Genomic DNA, 24,113 nt, shown 5'->3' with positions numbered 1-24,113 from the left:
AAGAATTATTCCAATGGATTACTTACCAATGCACTTGTGTCTTTTTGGGTGGTGAAGGGGTTTGAATGTCTATTAGTTTCCTATCACAGTGTAAGAAATTTAGTAGCTTAACAACCCAAATTTATTACCTCACAGCTTTGGTGGGTCAACAGACTAAGTTGACTAAGCGCTTATTCTACTAAGCACTGTATGGCCAAGTGCTTTGTTCAGATCTCACAAAGCTGAAATCAAGGGATCATCTAGAACTATGATCTCCCCTGAAGCATAAGATCCTTGTCCAACCTCACTGGTTGTTAGCAGAATTCAGGTTTTTATAGTAAGGCCCTCAACAACCAGAGGCCACTCACTATTCCCTGTCACATGACCCTTTCCACAACAAGGCAGCTGACTTCTTCATAATGAGCAGGGGAATTTCTCTCGTGCTTCAAATCTGTTCCTTTAGAAAGAGCCCAGTCCCTTTTTAGGAGTCACCTGATTAAGTCAGGTCCACTCAGGATACTCATCATTTTGATTAACCCAGAATCAACTAATTTGAGACTTTAGTGTCATTTGCAAAATCCCTTTACCTTTGTCATACAATATAACTTAATCACAAGAGTGAATCCATCATACTCACTGTCTTGCCCACCGTGGAAGGGCAGGGATTCTATATGGCGTATATTCTTGGGGACAAGAATCTTTGGGGCCATCTTAGAATTCTGCCTACCACAGTATGAGTTTTGGTCCTTGTAGAACATAACTGCAGTTTGCATAGAGATCCCTCTGGTTGCCATGTGAAGGATTTATTGGAAGGTGGGTAGGGAGATAAATAATGAAAGCAGGAACTACAGTTGGAAGGATAATGCCTTAGTGAAGGACAATGGAGACTGACGACTGTAGTGGCAGTGGAGAAGAAGAAAAGTAGAGGGCTTTTGGATAAACATATATTCAAGCCTTCATGATGAAGATATATAAAAAAGATGAGAGGAAGAGTAATGAGCGCTGTATTGTTTTCTATTGCTGCAAAACAAATTTCCCCCAAATTTATCAGCTTCAAACAACCAACACTTACAGTCTGTCAGTTTCTATAGGTTAGGAATTTGGATACCTCTCAGCTGTGTTGGAATCAAGATGTCAGCTGAGGCTTCACACTTCTCAGGGGCTGAGATGAATCTCTGTCCATGATGGTTCACTCCCCTTGCTACGGGCAGAAACTTCATATTCCTCAACACATGGACCTCTCCATAAGATTACTTGCATGTCCTTACAACATGACAGATGTCTTTCCCAAGGACAAGTTAGATGGGAGAGAAGGAAAGCTAGAAGCAGTAATGTCTTTTTTTGAACTAGTCTCAGAAGTCATACATTGTCACTTTTGCCATATTCTGCTCATTAGAAGTGAGTCCCTTGGTCCTGCCCAACCAGACTCAAGGGGATGAGAATTAGGTTCACCCTTTGAAAAGAGCAGTGTTGAAGAATTATGGATGTATTATTGAACTGCCACAAGTGACTTTCAGGATTCAAGCTTGGGCATTGACCAGTATGTTGTGTGAGAATTTTGGTCAAAATAAATGAGTATCAATAGACTTCCATAGAGTTTAGAGCATAGATAGGTTGGTAAGACCTGGTGTGGCCCAAGGGATTTAAATTTGAGCTAGGCCTTCAATAATGAGTAGAATTTTCATGGGAGATACAGAATGGTGACCCAAGTAGGGAACCCAGAAGGAACAAGAGCATGGCGATGCAAAGTAATAGGAGAGGAGTCAGTACAAATTGGGAGCCACTTCATAAAAAGCCTTAAGTAATTTTAAGCTAAAGAGTTTGCATTGGATTCAGCAGTTGAGAATTTGTGATTTTTTTTTTTTTTTCAGAGAAAAAGAGAATTGTTGACAGCAGTTTAATACAGCACAAACTTGGCCCAGCCAAGTGATCTTTCTGCTGTTGGTCTGTGTCCCAGATATAAGGCTTGCTCCTCAAACTTAGTGATACCCACTAACCTAAGTATTTTGTGCACCAAAGGGACTGATTGGGAATCAAATTATTCATCAGGTTTGGAAGGATTGATTGAGGAATCCTGAAGGAAAAATCTCCTGTCACCAAAGCAAGATTTAAACCACTTAAGTGCACATAAGTCAGGCAGAAATTATGGTAATTGGACTTAAACCTGCTTCCCTCTCTGCATACTGTAAATAAAAGAAGACAGTTTAAACAAAAGAGCAAAATGTAAATACAAGAGTGAGATCAAAGCAAATCTGGAATTTAATTCTACAAAGAGAAAACAAAATCCAAGATATATGACTGGCACTTTGTAATGCATTTTACAGCACTAAAAACTGGCAGCCTAAAATATGATTTGCTCAGCATGTCTATATTGAATTTGCAAAACAATTTAGAATTTACCCTTTTTTGGTGTTTCCCAATTGTATTTAATGAAGTCATTTACTAATTCTTCACTGAAATATGCACAATGACTATTGCACTTGCATACAAATAAACTATCCCCATTCCTGAACTTTTCTTTATCACTTAAACCACCCATTGTCATGGTGTTTATATGATATTTTTTTTTAGGGATTAGGTAAATCTTTTTGAAAGCCAATGAACTAAATGAAACGAATGGACATTTTTAGGCATAGAATTAGACTGGTGATAGAAGATGGCTTATGGAATCACTAATCCTTATAAATTTATTCTAATAAAGAATAATTTGAAATTAGGTCTTGGAGTAAATAGAGCTAAGAACAAAGATTTATGGACTAAGGAAGTACGGATGGTAGGAACTTTTGAGGAACTGTTGGGGCTGATAGACACATGCAGAATAGGGAAATGGGTCAGGAAAACAAATTGGGTAATGGCAGGGAGCTAGCACACACATTGCTAATTTATCAGTTTTGATCAAGACAGTGATGGATATACAGAATTAGTACTTGCCAACTATATTCATAGATCAGATCTGGCCAGCTATATTCAAATAGAAATTTCTCTTCTTTTAATCTTAAGTCTATACATAAATAGCATGCATTTTCAGTGCAAATGATATTGCCCTCAGTGGGGTCAAAACTGGTTCTGGGGAATGCAATGTCTTACTCATTTTATGAATAAAGCACAGATATACATACAATACCTAGACAGCATATCCATGGTATTAAAATTTCATGGAGGGGGCAGTTGGTAAAAATGCCTAAAGGACTCTGTGTGTGTGTGCGTGTGTGCACATGGGGGGGCATAATGAAAAAAAGAGTTAAAAAATATCATTCTAATTCATACTCTCCTAAGTCTTGTGAAGGAATCCTCCAGTGTTTAAAGCTCTTGAGCACAAGGATTATTTCCTTTTTTCTTTCACCACTATATCCTCAGTGCCTAGAGCTGTGCTAGAAACATAGCAGGTATTTATCAGATTTTTACTAAATAAATGAATCATCTCACTTTAGAGCAGAGATACCAAGGGTGATAGTAACAGTACCTTGATATCCACTGCACTTATGATTAAAGAACAAATCTAACACTCAGTCAAGTCCTCCTTTGGTCCTGTCCTTGGCTACCTGTCCAGTTCCATCTACAGCCGACACCTCCCTTCCGTGGCTTCAGTGCTCCCAGCCTGGCATCTCCCATGGTCTCCGCCCTCCCTCCTGCTGCAGAGTCTTTGTATATAGCGTTCTTTCTAGTCTAAATCTCCCCTCTTGCAGCCTAATCAACTCCAGTTCATCTTTGATTCACATCCCTGACTTTCTCAAAGGTTTTCATAACTCGCTATGCTTATTTTTCATAGCATTCAACACGGGGACAAGATCACATGTCCATATGCAATGTACCAATAATGCCTACTTTCCCACTAGACTGTAAGCTCCATCCTATCTGTGCAAGCTCATAATTTTATCTTCTGCACATAGCACTCTACCTAGTAATGTGCTCAATGAATATTTCCAAATAACAAAAAACACCGTGAATTCTGCAAATCCCAGAATTCAGTGGATGCAAGTGTCTCAAGTGTGCAATCAGAATAAAACAAGAACCATACTAACTTCAGTTAATATAAGAAGTGGTTATTTTCTACCAATTAGTCCCTGATGAGCCACTTGGAAATGAGAATGAACTAATCGATGGGTAGTAATTGAGAAATTACCTTGTGCCCAGCACTGGACTAGAACCTATATTTAATCAGCTTTTTAGTGTCTAGACATTAGGCATAAATCCTGGAAACTCACCACTTGGCATTTGCTGTAGTGTGGAGTTCAGCTTCAGAGAAGACTGTCTTTTCCATTATCCAGCAAAGTTAGGTGGGAAGGGTGAGAGCAAAACACAGTCTTTGCTGAGCACTTTGTAAATGAAACATTGATAAGCACTTCACATGCATTCTCATTTAACCCTCATGAGTTCTATGAGGTAGGTGTTATTTATCATTATCCCCATTTTGAAGATGATGACCCATTGGTTCAGAGTGTTGCTGTGACCTAGTTGAGCTCTCATGAGGCAAGAGTAGGTTCAAAAAAACAGTGTCACATTATTCCTCTTTATTGAAATCAACATGAGAGACAGCAAAGAAAGCTTCCAGAGCAATGGTCACAAATGTTTCCCGTAAAGGGTCAAATAGTAAATATATAATGCTTTGCAGGCCATGTTGTGTCCATTGGACACACTCAACTCTGCCATTATAGCTCAAAATAGCCATAGACAATTCCTAAAACGATGGATGTGATGATTTTGAAATAAAACTATTTCTGGACACTGACTTTGAATTTCATATAATCTTCACATGTCACAAAATATTCTCTTTATTTCAACCATTAAAAAATGTAAAACCATGTTTTAGCTCTTAGACTATACCAAGACAAGCGGTAGGACAGTTTTGGCTCATGGTAGTAGCAGCAGTATTAATATTTATTGGCTATATACACACTACCCAGTATTTCTTAGCTATGTAAACTGTCCCACGTACTATGCTAAGCACTTTATATTAAAGAAATTATTTAATGTTCAATTCTCTTAGCCCATAGATGGCAGTGATATTATTATACTTGCTCAAGATCACATAGTTACAGAAAATGGAAGAATCAGAATACAAACCCAGGTCTTTTCTATTCTAAACCCTAAGCTTATATTTATGTATGAAAACCTATTTGCATGAATCAGAAATATGACTGTGTGTGAATGTATGTCGTACCCACTATACATACGAGGAGTTTGGGGATGTATAAGTCCATGGCAGTGGGAGCAGGACATGGAAGAACTTGGTCTTGGCAGGATTTATTTATTTTAAATTATAAGTAAGAGTTAGTGGGTGGGGTAGGGATAACATAAACAACATGAGAAATAAATTCAGCTTAGGTTTTGTACAAAGCTTGGTTATTTTATATAAAATCTCATGTTCATTTATATAATATCTAGAACTTTACAGTGTATTTTAAAAAGGCTTTTAAAAATACTATTTTAAAAATCTTTGAATATTTCAGTGTTGGTTTCTTCATTTTGACAAATGTACCATGGCAACATAAGATGTTAACATTAGGGGAAACTAGGCAAGGGGTCACTGGAAACTTTGGATTATCTTTGCAACTTTTCTCTAAATCTAAAATTATTAGAAAATAAAAAGTTTATGACCAAAAAAAAGCTTTGACATCCAGTTGTTTTTAATGCAAGTTTGAGAAGCCTGCCAGTTCAAACCATCTCCCAACTCAGACAACTTGTTCTGTTTTCTCTGTACGTGACCTGCCTGGGTTAATCAGAAAATCTGAGTTGAACACAGCTAGCCCCAATCCATTTCCAGAGGAGAAAATGTCAGAGCACTTTGGAGATGAACATCCAAGATGTAATACTCCATCTGCTCCTGCTGACACTCCCGAACTTTTTGATATCAGATGCATGGCATGAAGGCTTTTTGATGTTGGATTGATCATATAAACAGCAATTTTGAGTGACAATCAAGTTAAAACCCCAACAACTGCACTCCAGAGACACGGAAGCATCTGCTGGAGATCTACTGAGAATCAAAGGATGAACCTGAAAGAAGATAATATTATAAAAGAGGCTTCCCAGAGGCCTGCTCCCCAAAGGGTCTCTTTTCCATTAGTGAAGATTGATGACAAGTCAACAAAAGGAAAGCCTTTCTCTGTGAGCCAGGTGAGTTCAGTGCCAGTGACATATTAGAATACAGCCTTGAAATGATCTCCTTCCACAATTTCTTTGGCACCAAAAATAGCTACAGTCAATCATTATTTAACAAAACCCAGAATATACTCAGCTGATCTATGGTATTGGAATGCCCTTTTTAAAGGAAAGCCATCATCTAAGAGAGTCTTGAATGCAAGTAAGCAAATAAAGTAATAAATTATCCACACTTTCATGGGGTATAATATGCACATATTTTTCACATGTTAATTTCTCTGAAATTAGTATGTGCCTTAGAATTAGTATGTGTATGAACAATTGTTGTCTGCCTGTATTGAAATTGGGTTTTCTCAGAGATGATTTACATTGGCTTCTGCCAGTCACCAGGGGCTGCTGCCCACCTGAGAGATCACTTTACATTAAATGAGGCTTTGAAACTACAGTGGTAGTCTTTCTTCAGCCTTTAAACCCACATGAGTATGTGCTTGGTAAATAAAAGTATATTCAGGGCAAATTTTTCTTCCTCTTCTGCTTGGTGCCAAGTTTTAGACATGCATGTTTGCTTATGGTCTCTTCCTGCCTGTTGGGTTTATTTCTGGCTTCCCTTTTAAGGAGCATAAAGCCCTTTGGTCTCAGGGCTGTAAGCGCCACTTCCCTAACAAACCCCCATCTTAGGCAGTTTTGGTTTTCTTCCTGAAATACATAAAGTAATGGGGCATCTTATAATAAACGTCTTCTATTCAGTGAAATATGAAAACCTCTCAAGTTTGAGTGTTCTTTTTACCAGCTACTATGGTAAATGTTGATATACATTATTTCATCAAATTCTCCCTCTAGGACAGTAGGAGTAGATGTTATTGGCTTAATCTGTAGTCTGTCCTTCCTTGAATGTGGCAGGGCAGTATGAAGTACGCAGGCATGCTTTCAATATGTGCACATGGTTGTTTCTTAAGCAGCAGCTTAGTTGATTTCAACAAGAATTCAGACTCTGGGACCCATGCAATCAGAAAGCTCTTCAGAGGCAACTACTCTAAGCATTTTTGTTATTCATGTCCCAATAGGACATGATTGATTTGGAGAATTTCTATCTGACAGACGCCAATTATTAGGAAAACAGTATCCTGGCTCTGGAACACTGTTTTATCTATCTTGCATGAATATTTCACACAAAGTGTAGCTGGAACTTTTGAAAGAAGAAGTGGACTTTGAATTTATAGACTAGTTGATTTGGGCTACTTTGGGATAGCTGGGGAAACCTGTATATCCGTATATGTCCTATTGGCTCTGTTTCTCTGGAGTACCCTAACTAATACATTAGGATTAGATGAGGTCATGATGCCCTCATAATGGTAATAGTGTCCTTATAAAAAGAGACACTAGAGAGCTTGCTTACCCTCTCTCCTTTCAAATGTGTGCTCTGAGGAAAGGCTGTATCAGGACGTGATGAGGAGGCAAGACATGAGGTACAAGCCAGGAAAGAGAGTCCCCACCAGGAATTTAGCTGGCTAACACCTCCATCTGGACTTTCCAATCTCCAAACGCGTAAGAAATGAATTTCTGCTTTTGAGCCACCATGTCTATGGTATGCTGTTATAGTTGCCAGAGCTGACTAAGAGATTGCCTGAACAAAATGAAGTGATGTGGCTTGACCTGTCTTACAATGTCTTCCATAAAATACATACATACTTGATGCTGGTCACACAAATACTTGAGAAGCGCTAATTGAAATAAATTTTTTTAGCACTCTGAGAGAATTTGATAATTTCACGGGGAATTTCTACCATAGGCAGAAGAGTAGAGTTGTTAAACATTTGTATTTGGAACTATGCTGCCTGGGTTCCAACCCAGGCTCTACCACATAACCTCTGTAGAATTATGAGCTTAAGCCTTGTCCTCATCTGTACAATGGGTCTAAAATTAGCATTAGCCTAGGATTGAAAAATGAAAGGCATCGGGGCATCTGGGTGGCTCAGCTGGTTAAGGGTCTGACTCTTGATCTCAGCTCAGGTCTTGATCTCAGGGTCATGAGTTCAAGCCCTGCACTGGGCTCCACACTGGGCATGGAGCCTCCTTAAAAAAAAAAGAAAGAAAAATGAAAAACATATAAAGCACCTACATGAATGCCATGAAGACAGGGAGTAGTTAATAATAGTTGTTGTCTTTAGCATCATCACCAGCATCATTAAAGGGAAGTGGATGACACATTTTGAAGACTAATCTCATTCCTGGTTATATAACTATGTGCAAAAAAAAGGGCCACATTTTCACAGCAAATTAGCATCACTACCTGAGAAGGTTAAGAGCTGACAGTGTTCCACAGCCTCCTGTGAGGAAACTTTGATCACTGCTTTGGATTAAAATGAAAATAAAGGTTACTTCTACATTTATTAAGAGACCCCCATGAGTTTAATTTCAACTGTCTTTTCCCAATATCTATTTGCAACTTTTATTGACTCTAATAGAAGATAGATTATAGTCATTTTCAGTATGATAATTATATAAAGAGGACTTAATAGCCTAGTTTTTAGAAGCAGAGGCTATCTGAGTCTGGGAAATATCCTGGCCAGACTCAGAGCAGGGAAGGGAGCTAAGCTGCAGAACTTGTGCTTACTAAATACATTTTATAGACTTTTATTTAAAAAAGATAGAAGCCTCTTGAAAGCAAACAATTATGCGTCCTCTCTCTTCCCACATATGCAGGGGGTATCATACAGAGAAATATCATTAATTTATACTCACTAATTGGGGAATTATCATCATTTGACTTAGCTTTGGGCTCAAACTTATCTTTGACTCTCTAGGAAGAAAGTTTTGCTGAGCACATGGGTATACATGGCATTGTTTGGAGCTATGTTTAATCTACTAAAAGGAATCAACCGTTTTTTAAGGATTCAAGCTTGTTAATTAGTTGGTTATATGCTAAGGGCTGCTATTATAACTACTTATCAAGAATTACGTTGGGGTGCCTGGGTGGCTCAGTCGTTAAGCGTCTGCCTTCGGCTCAGGCCATGATCCCAGAGTACTGGGATGGAGCCCCGCATCAGGCTCCCTGCTCAGTGGGAAATCTGCTCAGTGGGAAGCCTGCTTCTCCCTCTCCCATGCCCTCTGCTTGTGTTCCCTCTCTCACTGTGTCTCTCTCTGTCAGATAAATAAATAAAATCTTTAAAAAAAAAAAGAATTACGATCTACCAGGGTTTTACTGAGAAACACTTGTTTGTAGTTAGTTACTGCAGGTTTTTGAAAGTAGTAACTTTATTTTACATGTATATTATAAACATTATTTAGGGTCATTCATGCAAATCCACATTAATGAGACTGATGTTTAAAGTCATACTTTAAAAAAAAGATATATTTATTTTAGAGAGAGATAGAGAGCATGCACATGTGTGCAGGGGGAGGGGCAGAGGGAGAGAGAGAGAGGGAGAGAGAGTCCCAAGCAGACTTCGTGCAGAGCTTGAAGCCCAGCGCCAGGCTCCATCTCACAACTCTAAGATCATGAACTGAGTGGAAACCAAGAATAGGATGATCAATCAACTGTGCCATCCAGGTGCCCCAAGGCCACACTCTTTGTACACTAGTGAGTTTCAGCAAATACTTACAACATGGAGCATTTGAATACACCTCAAGTTTGCATTTAAAAAGAGGTTGAATGCTCTAAAAAATATCTTATCACTTATAATATTGTCTATATTCCTCAAATTTTCTGTTCATAGTTGATTCTTCAATCAGCTTGTGGAAGCCACATTTTACTTAGCAAAAACTGATTTTGAGTTCACAGTTATTTAGAGCTTCCACTGTCTAAAATATAACTAGACCATTACACCTTTATCTGTAATACCAAAAAGAAATGAAAACCTACCCAGCCACATTCCAATTGGAGAATGGTAAATGGAAAAAGATTATAGTAAATTAACTGTGGAATATTATTTAACCATTAAAATAATTATCAGAGATGTAAGGCAGAGGTCAGCAATTTGGTGGACTAAGAAGTCCTAGACATCATCTGTCCACAAAAAGAACGATTTAACAACTACTGAAAATGTCTCTGAGCATGCTCCAGAGTACAATTAGGGATGGAGCACAAAACCCAACGGATGGACACATGGAAGAGTGTAGAAAATATTGGACCTGGTGTCTCTCCATCCCCCGAAGCAGGCACAGGTTAACATCAAGAAGGATCCCCTCGGCCACAACTTTTCCCCATGAACAAAAAGGAGAACAGGAAGACCCCACAGCTTTTTCCACCATGGAAGACCCTGTGGTCTTCAACACTGCTGAAGCTGCCTAGAGTCCACACCACTGTGCCCCTCAACCCCCACTCAGAGCTGCTGCACCTCCCCCACTTTTTAATTTTTGGTTCCAAGTGAACTGGGGATATGGAAAATGGAAACGGATCTGCTGGGAGCAGGAGATGAATGGAGTGTACCTACTACCTACAGGAGCCAGAGCAAAAACAAACAAACAAGGAGAGGTTGTTCTGAGAACACTAGTCTTCTGCTTCCAGCTCACTCCTGAGGTCCTGCCCTGGGGTTCATTGCATCACTAGTATATCCTTAAACTTTATTTCCCTATTTTACTTCAATTGGTTTTCTGTTACTGGCAACCAAAATAAGCCTAATTGTATTTAATGTTGATAAATAGCATTTCAAATCAGATAATCTTATGGGAATATACTAAAATATTATGCAAAATAGACATTAGGAATATGAATAATGTACCATAAATAATATGCTCTTGTGAATATGTATACAGATGATAAAAAAGGAACTAGAAAAAAATAATGATCCTTATGGCCTTTACAAGTAATAAGTAAACTTTTAATTTAAATTTAGCTTATGATTCCTAGAAAAATGATATTGTTTTGTCCAAATTTCTGATTATTTTTGTGACATGTGACTCAAAGTATGCTAAATCCAAGATTTCTTTTATACTAAGCTGCACCTCATTCTTTACAGTTTTAACAAGTTTTGGTAGCTATGGGGCACCTGGGTGGCTCGGTCGGTTAAGTGTCTGCCTTCGGCTCAGGTCATGATCCCAGGGTCCTGGGGTTGAGCCCCGCATCAGGCTCCTTGCTCAGCAGGGAGCCTGCTTCTCCCTCTGCCTGCCACTCCCCCTGCTTGTGCTCTCTCTCTCTATCAAATAAATAAATAAAATCTTAAAAAAAAAACAACGCTCAACATCCAAAAAACAAAAAATCCAGTTAAGAAATGGGCAGAAGACATGAACAGACATTTCTCCAAAGAAGACATACAAATGGTAACAGAGACATGAAAAAATGCTGAACATCACTCGGCATCAGGGAAATACAAATCAAAACCACAATGAGATACCACCTCACACCAGTCAGAATGGCTAAAATTAACAAGGCAGGACACAACAGATGTTGGCGAGGATGCGGAGAAAGGGGAACCCACTTACGCTCTTGGTGGGTTTGCAAACTGGTGCAGCCACTCTGGAAAACAGGACTTTCCTCAAAAATTTAAAAATAGAGCTACCCTGTGACACAGCAATTGCACTACGAGGTATTTATCCAAAGGATACCAATGTAGTGATTTGAAAGAGCACCTGCACTCCAATGTTTATAGCAGCAATGTCCACAATAGCCAAAATATGGAAAGAGCCCAGATGTCCATTGATAGCAAGTGTGGGATTTTTATTTTTATTTTTTAAAGATTTTATTTATCTGACAGAGAGACACAGTGAGATAGAGAACACAAGCAGGGGGCGTGGGAGAGGGAGAAGCAGGCTTCCCACTGAGCAGATTTCCCACTGAGCAGGGAGCCTGATGCGGGGCTCCATCCCAGGACCCTGGGATCATGACCTGAGCCGAAGGCAGACGCTTAACGACTGAGCCACCCAGGAGCCCAAGTGTGGCATTTTTAAAACAAAGGTTATTTAATGAAATTCAAGTGAATCCAGCATTGGCTGGGAGGGTGTAGTGAAGACATATAAAATCCAGACAGCTTGGGAAGCAGTACTTCCAGATAGCAGAACTGTAGAACTCTAGAGCTTAGAGGTTCTCTGACAACTATTGGTTCAATTTCTCAGATACAAACAGAAACTTCTATAGAATCTTGGTCTAGTGGCTGTTTCCTGTTTTGTAATGCTGACCTTGTTCTGTGGCTACGCGGTTCAAATGTTAGAAAGCTCATTTTTGGGTTTTCCTGTTTCTCACATAAATCCTCATATGCATCTCACATCAACACTTTGTTGTAGAAGAGCACTAAATTCTCTTCTATACAAGAGGCATTAATATTTGGGAATTATTAAATTCTCCAGTTTCTCTGACACGGCTTTGTATGATTTTTTTTTTATTTATGTATTTATTTTTAGAAAGATTTATTTATTTTTGAGAGAGAGAGAGAGCACTAGCAGGGGTCAGGGCAAAGGGAGAAAATCTCGAGAGGACTCCCCGCTGAGCACGGAGCGAGATGTGGATGTGGGGCTGAACCCTCAGATCAGGACATGAGCCAAAATCAAGATGCAGACGTCAGACGACTGAGCTACTCAGTTGCCCCGGTATGACTTTTTTAAAGGTGTTTTCCCGAGGGGCGGTTAAAAGAACAGTGGGGAAAGCATGAGCAGCAGAACTAGGCTGACCCAGCTTTGTGTAAGTGCGGCCTGTTTCATATGGTTTGTGTGAGAATCAAATATAAGCACCTCACACATAGTAGATATGAAAGAAATGCAAACTAGAGTCATTTTTAATTCACCCCTGCTTCCCTCTTTTGGGGTCAATTTATTTAGTCCATGTTCTGCATTTTGTATTTTCTGGAGAGGAAAAAAATATATATCATGCACTTTCTCATCTCATTTAGCAAATCAGTTGAGAACTCTCGATAGAGAATTATCCAGGGGAAAATAACTGTTCATCATAATCTTCTTGCTTAATGCTTGATGGGAACTTTCCCAGTGGAAAGTTCTTGTTTTTCTAAGGTGGGAAAAAGTTTAACACACACACACACACACACACACACACACATACACCATCTTTAAGGGTCTAATCTGACAATTGGATAGAAGCTTTCACTTGCTCTCAGTATACATTTTAAGCTCTCTCCAGGGATGCCCTTTACTGGGCAAAGCGTGAGGAATGAAGAAGGATAAGCTGCCTTCCCCCACCAGTGGGCCAGGTGTAGCAAACTTTAGCCAGAGTATTAAAGAGCAGACTCGCCTTCTGGGTCTTGATTTTAACTAAATATTTCTTCTCTAGGTGCCCCCGAAAAACTTAATGAACAAAAAACTTCCAGGAATAGTGTCACAGGATGAATGTTATCACATAATCTTAGATGGCACTGGCAATATTTCCCACAATTTATTAGTACATGTGAAAGAACTCGATTAGCTGTCCATTACATTACATGGGAGATAACAAGACAATCCCATAGAAATGGGAGATGGTTTGGCTTTGAGAAGGGTAAGAAATTTGGGATGTTGTTAAGAAAGATATATGTGGCTCTTTTGGTAAATGAATGGGGTGGGCGCGTGCGTGCGTGCGTGTGTGTGTGTGTGTGTGCACTTGCTTACACATGTATTGGGCATGTTGGGTAGTTAGCCTATCTTGATGATGGGAGGTGGGGTCAGAAGATGGTATTCCTGAAAAATAGGAGGCAACCAAAGATGCTTTCACCAGTTACCTTTGTCATCTAGTGCTACCCTATAGACCACTAGCTTCATACCCTAATTTCTATACTCTCCAACTCCATAGTCATTCCCCCCCTTACCATCTTCTTGTGATTGTAGAAGAAAAAACAACAACTTGTAAGAGTTGCATCTGTATTTTGATGCATCTTAAGAGCAGAAGTCATGACTTTTCACAAACAATGACACAAAGAAATATTGAATGAGATGTCTTGAAGCCATTTGCCTTTGCTTCTAATTGATACACTGGCCACCCAAATAATGCATCTGTATTCTCTCTGTAGAGTCAAACTTCCAATAAGCCCAACTTAAATACTTGAGGACATACTCAGGCCCTGCTGGTTTCAAGAAAGAAACATTTGATGAAAAAAAAACTTAAAAATAATCAAAAGGAGAAAGAAATGATGATTTAGATTCAGACATTGTGGCACCTTGAGAACATCCTTCTTGGCTTTTCAGAGTTTATTTTCCACTGAAGGTTTTGGCCATTATCCTTCTGCTTGCCTATAGCTTAACAAAAAGGTGCCAGTGAGTCTACCCAAAATGGAAAGATAAGCCTGGAATTTGAGTAGGTGACAGAAGATGGGAAAATACCTATTAGAATTTTTATTGGTGTTGTATCACAACCTTCATCACAGGATTTTAAAGGAGCTCCTCCTGGAGGAGCTACAGCGGGCTGGCCCTTCCTGCCCTTCTTTTTTCTGTTTTTTAAAAGATTTTATTTATTTATTTGACAGAGAGAGAGGAAGAGCACTCACAAGCAGGGGGAGCAGAGGGAGAGAGAGAAGCAGGCACTCCGCTGAGTAGGGAGCCTGATGCAGGGCTTGATCCCAGGACCCTGGGATCATGACCTGAGCTGAAGGCAGACACTTAACCAAGTGAGCCATCCAGGTGCCCCCTGCCCTTCTTTTGTAGGGGACATCAGAGAGAACAGCAATTGTGGGGGGGGGAGGGTCACAATAGGCTGAGCTGTTTATACTGTTATTACTTAAAAGTCCACTCTAATCCGACCATTTGGGAAGTCCACAGATAGGGAATGATGGCTAACTATACATAATACTTCCCTTCAGAACAGTAAGTTCTGGAATATGATGATCTGGGTTCAAGCTTGATGTCAGAGATCTCATGGAACAGTGCATTTGATAATGATCCTGCCCAGTGTGTGACTTAGGTCAATGGCGCTTCATTATCTCAAACCTCTGGGGACATCATGTATATAATGCATAAGTGAAATTTCTAGTTATTTGAATCTTCCAAGCCTTGTTATTATGATTTTTAAGTTGTTACCTAAATCCCTTTCTTAGTAAATAGAATGCACCGAATATAGTTTTCCCTTATATCACCCCTATAACCCATGATCATTCTTATGAATATGAGATTAGACCTTGGGCAAATTTTGTGCTCTGGCTCAGGCTTGGACTCTCTCTCTGCCTCTCTCTAGGACTCTCTCTCTCTTTCTGTAGTTCAATCTTCTTTTTCTCTTTGGACATGATGAGAGATGGATGGTGTAAATGATTCCCGAGGTCTCATTTAACTCCCAAATCCTATGATTCTCACCTTCCTGCAATTTCAGGTAAGTCAAATTCCTCCCACTATTCCTCACTACATATACTCTATCCCCCTTTCTCCCTTTGAAAATGCAATAAGCAGCTTGTTAAATAGAATCCGTCAAAAACCAAAGGCAATACAGCCACTTTAGATGGTTTTCTCCCAAGAAAGCTGTTTAATTTGATGGTTATCATTTGTTTGTCAAAGCCCACTGTTTATTCAGATTAATTAAAACCAATTGTTCCAGCTGCAGCATGGTAGCGCTCCTTGTAATGAAAATATCTGCAATCCCAAATTCATCAACCTACATCTGATCCCATTCAAAAGTCTTTAACCTCACTCTGCAAGCTAATATAACTCAACCTGCCTCAGACCTGTGTCAGAATATGGGAAAATGACATTCTGAACTGTGGGCCTTTTATTGCTGAAAGCTCACAGCGAAAAACTGTTGGGGATGGCCCCCCAAATTAAGATCGCTAAATTGAAGGCCCCAGATGAGGTCGAAATTACACAACAGGAAGTGAAACTGAGCTGCTAAATCTTAAACTCGTTGAAAATATCATCTTCTAGCAAATGGTATTTTTAAAAGTGTTTTGCTGTTTTGATTATTCAGAGTCCTTAGGTGTTATGGATTAGCAGATACTATCATTTCCCAATACATAAAGATACTTAAGAAATAGTATTTCTCTATTGGATGAAATAAACCTAATTTATTTTAGTTTGCAAAATCTGCTGAGACCAAGTACTGTTTCCTGCAGTTGTTTTGCTTATCCAAAATAATCTCCATGTAACTGAAAGTCCCCAAATTTAAAAGCTTAACTGATTCACATCTATAATATTAAAAATTGGTTTCCAGCATACAGAGACCTGCTGAAGGGAGAGGAGGAGAAAAGGAAAGTTATTTTCCACCTACATGTTAAATTGAAAATGTGCCTTAACTTCTCTAAAGCAGTTCAGTTGTTGCCCACATGAACCTCACATGCTCCAGACAAACCCATTTGCCTTCACACTTACAGAGGCTCTCAAAATTCCACCTGTGAACGCGAGAGTTGTGTGAAATATTTTGCTAATTAAAAGACAAATGAGCATTTTCCATTGTGATTGCTATTGGCAACAGTCAGTTCCGTCCTTAACAACGCACAAAGTTATCTGGAAGACATTTCTTATTCAAAGCCAGGCATGTATCCTAAGGTGGTTGGTTTAGCCCCTTCCCCCCGCCACCTCCTTTTTTTAAGCTATCCTGACTAGCTACTTTAACTTAGTATTTGCTTCATTTCTCCTGCTTTGGTGTCCAGCATACATGTACCAATGACTCTACTATTGAAATGGTCCAGAGGTAAAAATACCTAAGCTGTGTCTATGCCAGGGCCCCTATGAGGCAAAAATATGGAAAGCAAGCCCCTTACCAATCCTCAGAGAAACTGGGAAACAGAAATGAGCCCATATACTCTGTTAGTTGTTTCATTTCTTGCCTTCACACCTGTTCTTTTTTTTCTAAATGCCACTTCTAATATTGTTATACATCCCGTGCCCTCTCTCTCATCACAATCTTCACCTCTGAACTTCCCTTTCTAGGGCTTGGTGTTGTATTTATAAAATCCAGTAGGGAACTGATCTGCAAAAACACTGACTTTAGTAGGAAATATATACAGAATATATAGTAAGCAAACTGAAAATAGGCCCTCACATCCTCTGATTACTGTGTTTACTTCTAAGGAACACTCTGATCAACCATCTTTATCCTTCCCAAAAATGGACTCATTCTGGGGCTCTACCTTGCTCACCAATAATTCTTCCAGGGCTTTGTTGCAAGAGCATCTTTTGTGTAATAAAAAAAATAAACAAGCAGCACCTGTCACTCTGCTGTCCCCAAGTAGAGGCCAGCCTTCCTGCCCTACATAGATTCAGTCTCATATGGTGTGGGGTGTTTATTATGGAGAAATGTGCTACAAGGCAAAGGACAGCAAGCCAGAGCCCTTTGGTGAGCAGCACTTTTAAATAGAAAGGTGGAACCAGTCATGCTTATTTTAAGAGGCTCCCTTTTAACTTAGGCTCTTAGTTATCTGTCAGGGGTCATCCCACCTCACATAGCAGGGCAGATCAGTAACAAGGACCTGACCAGTTCAAGAGGCAACTATTTCACACAGCCAGTTTTCTGCAAAGAAACCATTAAAGCACATCAATTCTTTGTTAAAAACAAGACAACAGGCACCAAATGGAGTCACTTATGCTAAGCCTCATGTCACCAAACTGAGACTCAGCTTACTTATAGTTTTGGCATATCTCAGAGATGGAATCTTAAACTAGTCCATCAGGAATCACCTGGTCAGCACTAGTGAGGAAATCTGCCTGATAGACGCCTGCCATCCCCTAAGGGAAGGTGACCTTGCCACAACCAGTCCACTTTTTGCTGGTATGACTTCCTTGTCCCACTCCCTTCTGCTTTCATAAAAGTCTTCCTTTTTATATAGCTCCTTGGATTTCCTTTTTATCTGCTAGATGGGATGCTGGCCGATTCATGAATGGCTCAATAAAGCCACTGAGATCTTTAAGATTCATTCAGGTGAATTTTGGTTTTTAACTCCAGACAGCTGCACAGATGCCCTGAAAGCCATGCTGCAGAGAGCAGAGTTCAATACACCTGCTGGCTTTTCAAGAGATGACATTGGAGTTTCTGATAATGATGGGGGGGTGATGGGAGTGAGGGGTGGTGAGGGATGCATGGGGCGAGGCGGGAGGTGAACAGCAGCCTAAAACCCTAAGATGATTTGATGATGGTCTTGGAGTCCTAATCTGAGCAAGTGCGTACATCTTCATCCAAAATGACCCCAGCACGGTTTGTGGCATCAGGCCAACGCTCACAGGAATCAACCAACATGTTTAGAGAGAGGTAGAATGGGTTCTGGCCACCAGAAAGTCACTCCACCTGCAATTGTCTTACGGTGTTTGGCTTTCCGAGAAGTAGTGCAGTATCTCATTGCTCTGTTGCTCCAAATGGGAAGAAAAAAAAAAAAAGAAAGCAATGCCCACATGATAAAGGAGGATATCTACTAACATTAATCATAGATTTTAGGCTGTCCCAAATCCTATTCTTTCTCTTCAAGTCCTAATTATGTATAACCTGTTCAGTCTCTGGGAGATTTCCTAAAATCTTGGATAACAATGGCTAGCTGCAGTGGTCTAAATGCTTTCTGGTGTCAGAGTGGGAGTTTGGGCTAACAGGGAAGGCTTCTCATTGCTGATACACACTAAGAAAGTGTGCAGTGCTCAGCCTTCATCTAGCAACGGTTGATGAAACTTTCAGGAGACAATGGGGCACACACAGCGGGCCTCCGAATCCTCTGAACATGATAGTCCTGATTACAGAGTTCTGCATATGCCTAATTTAGAATCATTCCAGAGAGCTGATGGGTGGCAATGGGACCAAAGTGACAGGCACTGGAGAGGCCAGACACATTCAGTGATAACATATTATACTAATAATGATAATAACAGCAATATTATTTCACATGTGTACAGGTCTAATTGGCATGCATGTATTATCTTACCTAATTCTTTCACAGCCTTATGAAAGAGCATCATTATTTGTACCACTAGATTAAATACATTAAAACCAGGTATCAGGAAGAAGTGGGATGGCTTGTCTATAGTCATAGAGTAGTATGACATAAGGTTCTAAATCATGTCACCGTATTGACTTAACTGTAAATTCTGATTCTCTTGTTTATAAACTGTGTGATCTTCTTCAAGTAACTTCACTTCTCTGAGCTTTATATTAATGTCACATCTAATAGTAGGATTATTGTGGGGAGTAAAATAAGATAATAGCTCTAGTTGCAGGTAGATCCAATAAAATGGGTGGCAGAAGACTTGACAAAGAGGTAACACGATGAGTTCCAACTTAAAACAAAATGAGCAGATGGTATTATTCTCAAATTAAAGAGTAACTAAATGAGATGCAAAGAATCTAAGGGTTTTATACAATGTTACACAGGTAGTAAGTAGATCACAAACCTGAAATAGAGACTAGAATTTCCAGCTAGTTTGGTATTCTTTCTACATCACCATGAATTCACTCTACTTAAGAGGCCATGAAGTCACATGTTGTCAATGGAAATCTACTCTGTAGAGAAGTCAGATCGAGAATTCACTCTCTTAATACTTTGCAACCTAAATTTGTTGAACCAAGAATGTTTAGGATTATTTTCCATTGTCAGATAAATAAGAATGTGACCCTCGACTTTGTAAGAATAAAAAGGTAGCAGCTTTAAATTTCAGGAAGAGTAACCTTTGGGAGATCCTTTGGCAGGCAGATGTGAAGGAAGACCTCTTAAAAGTCTTCAGTTCTCTGTGATCAGGGCTAACAAGATCTTCAGCCCCAGACTCCCACTTCTGTTTCTGTTTCTTTCTCAAGGGAGGCCAGGGTAGGGCAGGTAATATTACAAGTAGAACATCTTAATTGCCTTCCTCAAAATAATTGTCTGACAAAATGACCTACATTTATCCATAGATACTCATTTACTTCCCCAAATCTAAGAAGTGTAGTGAGACATTTCTAGAGTCTGAGGGAAATAAAACAGGGCAGAGAAGTGCTTACCAAAATAAAAGATGTTCACAAGAAAAAATATATATAGTCTTTTTTCGACTCTCCTCAGCTTGGCTGAGTGGCATCTGGGTCAAGTAGGTTGTAGTTGTGAATATTTTACCAGATTTTTGACAAGACATCTATCTCACTCTAGAACGGGGCTAGATCTTAAATCACCTTAGACAGTTTTGCTTCTTAATTAGACAGTCAATACACTACCAGTTGGGGGATCCAGGTTATATTTGGCTCCCATTATTGTGAGATGGCTGAGATCATTGAGAATTTGAATCTGGTCCAATTCATTCTCTTGATAGTTTACTATCTCTTCAGCTGTGCTGGACAATTGGGAACTGATGCAGCACACTGATATTAATTTTAAGTGAAACTCTAGCAAGGCAAACTTGAAATAATGTTGCTTGCAGCCTAAACCAAGAATTCTGTTTAAATTGATATTTCATCTGTGCATATACACACTAAGCTCAACACAATCCATTCCTTCATTAAGGCTCAAGAATTTCTACTGCCATCCCACTTCTTCAAGTTTTAGGTTTGTCAGAATGATTATCGGTCACCAAGTCCTTAGCTGTGCCTCCGAGTTCTAATTAAATTTGAGGTTTTTGTCTTGAAACCAATGGAGAATAGTTAACTACTGATTATATGTTGGTTGATACAAAATAGCTAGTTTCATAATGGCTTGCAATTAAAAATTCAATATCTTCCTCAGCCAGCAATTGGCTGGAACAAGACATACACTGTCCTGAAATATTTGGGTCCATAAGCATACTACATAGTCAACTCTATCTTCTGGAAAATGTGCCTTAATTTTTTTTTTTTTTTTAAGAATTGGGAGGAGGAGGTGGAAATAGGGAAGGATTTGAGAGTAAGATGTGTTAGAACTCAAAATATTAGATGACTCAGCAAAGCAAAATGTATCTTTTTCTAGCAAAATATGGATACATATTAAATAATTGAAGGGTAAAGTGAACTATCTTAGAGAAATACAATGAAAAAGAAAATGGCTAAATATCATGGTTCTGGTCAAGCACGGTGATTTGGAAAACAAAATGCTTTGACATATATTTCACTTGCTAAGTCCCCAAAATGACAGTTGAAAAAAAAAATAGGGGCACCTGGGTGGCTGAGTTGATCTCAGCTCAGGTCTTGATTTCAGGGTCATGAGTTCAAGCCCACATTGGGCTCCATGCTGGGCATGGAGCTTACTTAAAAAAAAAATAAATAAATAAATAAACACAGAAACTGGAACAGAATGGGAGAGGAAATGATACCAGATAACAGATGTCATCAAAGTTCTGAAAGACAAGAAGAAGAGAAATACCTTACTTTGAAGAGTAGACCACGGTTACAGAGGGATATAGTTATGAAATTATGACAAGTGAACTGGCTTGTCCATAGAACCCTAAAAAGTCTGGATTCTTTTTTTTTTTTTAAAGATTTTATTTATTTATTTGAGAGAGAGAGAGAGAGCATGCATGCGTGCATGTCGGGGGAGGGGCAGAGGGCGAGGGAGCCAGAGAATCTCAAGCAGACTTCACACTGAGCATGGAGCCTGACACGGGGCTCAGTCTCACGACCCTGAGATCATGACCTAATTTAAAATCAAGAGTCAGACACTTAACCGACTGAGCCAGGCGCCCTGAAAAGCCTGGATTCTTGAAGCTCCCAAGAATCACAGCAAACAGGAGTGAGATATAATGTGGAAAACATGTGGATTGGTTTAAAATTAATTCCCACATCCTCATTCTCATGCCTTTTAGTCAGATGATTATCCTTTCCCCAGCCTTTTAGAAGACAGCATATTCGTTATTTTCTGGGAAAACTGAACCAGGCAGAGCTAAGGGCAGAGTGTGTCTGTCTGAGCCACCATCATGGTTGTACAACCTGTATGATCACACAGAATCCTGCTCTCAGAAAGGACCCATATTTGGTTTAATACTTTGCTACAATAATCTTGAAATTCTTAGTAATTTTTAACAAGAAGCCCCATATTTTTGTTGTCCTGGGACCCTTAAATTATGTAGGTGGTCCTGATGTTTGTGGTAGTGAGCTGTGTTGAGGTACCAGACAGAAAATATGGGCATTTCAGGAAGTAAGTGAAGTGAATCTTTAGTCTCCTGACTTTTTTACCCTGGCCAGTTTCCAGAGTAAGATTAGTGAGATCTATTACCACCCATTCCACTCCCACACACCAAGGCAATAGCCTAGAGAAATTTTCTTAGGAGAAATGGAATAATCTTAAAGATACAGATTTTAGGGTTTGATGAACTTCCCGTAAGAATCAGATCTGCTACTCAATCACTCTACTAGGAAGACTTCAAGTCAGAAAGAACCTCCCCTGCTTCTAGAGTTTCTATCAGCTATTTAATGCCCTACTTTACAATTCAAATTGATAGCCAAGGATTATCAGTTACTTAAGGAAAGCTTTCAACATGTAAGAAACTAAAAGAAACTTCAGAAAAATTGATTTAACACAGGGAACAGAATAAAATTTTAAAATATGAAATCTCTTATCAGTTCTTTTTGAGAGTTAAGAGAAGAGGCTATTACCATGAAATAAAAACAGGATGCTATAAATGGGAGTAGGGATAAGAAAACAAAAAGCAAAAATAAACTTATAAATTAAAAATATGATAGTCAAAAAAGAATCAATAAAAAGATTGGAAGGTAGAATAAAAAAACATACCCCCAAAAGAGAGAGAACAGAGAAAATGAAGCATAGGGAATTGTCAAATAAATCATAAAGAAAATTTCCCATGATAGAAGGATATGTGTCCTCATGATTGAAAGAGGTCATTGAGTGATAAAAATCCACACCAAGAGGGGAGCTTGGGTGGCTAAGTAGGTTGAACATTGGGCTCTTGATTTTGGCTCAGGTTGTGATCTCGGGGTCCTGGGATCGAGCCCCCTGTCAGGCCCTGTGCTTAGTGCAGCGTCTCCTTGTCCCTCTCTTTCTGCTCCTCCTATGCTGTCTTTCTTTCTCTTTCTCTGAAATAAATAAATAAATAAATAAATAAATAAATAAATAAATAAATCTTAACAAAAATCTACACCAAGACCCTCACCGCCCCCCATCACACCCCATTGCAACGCCAAAAAGTAAATGGAGTCTTTAAAGGATGCGTAGGAGAAATGGCATTGGATTTGTAGCCATGACATGCCAGGAGACTGCAGAGTTACACCTTCAAAATGTAGACTGGAATTGATTTCCAAACTTGAATTCTTTACCCTACCAGCCATCACTATTGGCACCAGGTATAAATGATCAATTTCCATATATAAAAGGACTCAGAAAATGTACTCGCAAGCACTCTTTCTGAGGCAGCTACTAGCTCGTGTACTTAGCTACACAGAAGGATGAAGGATGGGACTTAGGATCCAGGATACAGGGAATCTCATCCAGAGGAGAGGTGAAAGATAAATCCATGGCTACTGAGAGAACAACCAGGTTAGATTGAAGCAGTAAGTTGAAGAACTGCAAGAGAGATGAACTCCAGGGAAAAATAAATGGGCACCGAGGGTGTGTGAAAATATTGAGCATTTGAACAAAAACATTTGCAGGCCTTTGACAGCTCTCTCAGAACATTTAAAGAGAAAACAAAGAAAACATTAGTAACAGAACATAGAAAGTAAAGGGGAAAAATGGCCACTACTAGCCAAAGGAAAAACAAAAAGAAAGATAAGAAGGACAGTACAATTACGTACACTCTGTCTCTGTAGTACAACATGCAAAGAATTATAATAATGCATAACCCAATAGTAAAACAATTGAGTTGGGATAGGTTCAGTAGTAGCGGTGGAAGGACTGGACAAAGTATAGGGGTGTTTTAGGAATAGAACTAAAAATCCTTAGCTATTTTAACCAGAAGAAAACAAATCAGTATAAAACTGAAAAAAAAAAAAAAACAAACAGTAAAAAATTGTTTACAGTGATGGGAAAGTATAACAGAATAAAATTAAAAAGGATAATTTTTACTACAGATAAGTCACACCTTGATAAATAGTGAGATAAACTTAAAACAAGTTAAGTGGTAGAAAAAGTTTTGTTTCAACAGTCTTGCACAATTCACAGAGCTCACCACAGACCTGTACCTCTGAAACAAATAATACAATATATGTTAAAAAAAAAAAAAAAGAAGAAGAAGAAAAAGAAGATAGCAGGAGGGGAAAAAGAAAGGGGGGGAAATCGGAGGGGGAGACGAACCATGAGAGATGATGGACTCTGAAAAACAAACTGAGG

At 39.2% G+C, this 24,113-nt stretch overlaps 1 long non-coding RNA gene across 1 annotated transcript in view; it reads left to right on the top strand.

Annotated features, from left to right (window-relative positions):
• The first annotated feature begins 12,567 nt into the window (after positions 1 to 12,567).
• Positions 12,568 to 24,113, top strand: part of LOC145722023 (uncharacterized) — a 53,811-nt gene continuing 42,265 nt past the window's right edge. Inside the window, exon 1 of the long non-coding RNA XR_014146058.1 lies at positions 12,568 to 12,603. This is a non-coding gene — a long non-coding RNA (uncharacterized LOC145722023). The remainder of the gene's footprint in view (positions 12,604 to 24,113) is intronic.

Source organism: Leptonychotes weddellii, chromosome 6 (assembly GCF_054177405.1).
Source record: "Leptonychotes weddellii isolate Sample4059 chromosome 6, ASM5417740v2, whole genome shotgun sequence".
Lineage (NCBI taxonomy): Eukaryota > Metazoa > Chordata > Mammalia > Carnivora > Phocidae > Leptonychotes > Leptonychotes weddellii.
The sequence above is the reverse complement of the archived record's forward strand: the minus strand, read 5'-3'. Positions and strand labels throughout refer to the sequence as shown.